The sequence below is a fragment of the Equus przewalskii genome, chromosome 9 (assembly GCF_037783145.1).
Source record: "Equus przewalskii isolate Varuska chromosome 9, EquPr2, whole genome shotgun sequence".
Taxonomy (NCBI): Eukaryota; Metazoa; Chordata; class Mammalia; order Perissodactyla; family Equidae; genus Equus; species Equus przewalskii.
In genome coordinates this window covers 24,667,400-24,668,593 of record NC_091839.1, presented here as the reverse complement: position 1 = coordinate 24,668,593, position 1,194 = coordinate 24,667,400, and positions in this window count along the sequence as shown.

Genomic DNA, 1,194 nt, shown 5'->3' with positions numbered 1-1,194 from the left:
TCTGATTATTTATCTTAAAGCAGCATTTTAGAACAACTTCACGCTGATCACGATGCCTGTCATCCTATGAGCCACAGGCCAAATCCTGGTTTTGCACAGCCCACGAGCTAAGGGTGTTGTTTTACATTTTTAAGGGGTTGGTTGGAGGAGGAGGGAGACAAAAGAAAAAGAATATTTCATGACGTGAAAATTACATGGAACGCAAATTCCGGTGTCCACAAACAGCATTTTATTGGACCCACACCCATTTATGTGTGTACTGTCCACGGCTGCTTTCAGGCTACAACGGCAGAGCTGAATAATCGCGACAGGAACCGTCTGACTCACAAGCTTAAAATAGTGTCTGGCCCTTTAAAGAAAAAACTTTGTCGACCCCATCCTAGGCAAATTGCAAATTTCAGAAAAACAACAAAACAAACAACAACAAAACCACCCATCACACTTCTACTCAGAGAAAACATCACTTTCCCATTTGGGGCATATCCCCTCCCAACAATCTCTACATTTATACCTGTCTCCAACACCTACTAGCTGTGTGCCCCGAGCGAGTTCCTTAACCACGGGGTGCCTCAGTTTCCTCATCTATAAAATAGGAGTGATGGTAACAACTTTCTAGGGTTGTTGAAAAGATTAATTGTGTTCCTATCTGTAAAGCACATAGTGCATACAGTCTCTCTATATGGATCTTAAGAAAGCAATATATGTATATATCATAAAAATACCTACATTTAGTGTGTGATATATATAACATCTTAGGCACGTATATCTCAAGAAGTGATCATTTCGTGCATGAAGTATTTAAACTGCCTTGGGGCCAGCCCAGTGGTGCAGTAGTTAAGTTCACATGCTCTACTTTGGCAGCCCGGGATTCGCCAGTTTGGATCCTGGGTGTGGACCTACACGCCACTTGTCAACCCATGCTGTGGCAGGCGTCCCACATATAAAGTAGAGGAAGATGGGCATGGATGTTAGCTCAGGGCCAGTCTTCCTCAGCAAAAAGAGGAGGGTTAGCAGCAGATGTTAGCTCAGGGCTAATCTTCCTCAAAAAAAAAACAAAACAAAAAACCCTGTCTTGTTATTTATGCACAATAAATACTGGACATTTCTCCAAGGCTTCAAATATTCACTAACCACAAAGTTTTGTAAGCATAATATATATATATATATTTTTTTTTTTGGTGAGGAAGATTGGCC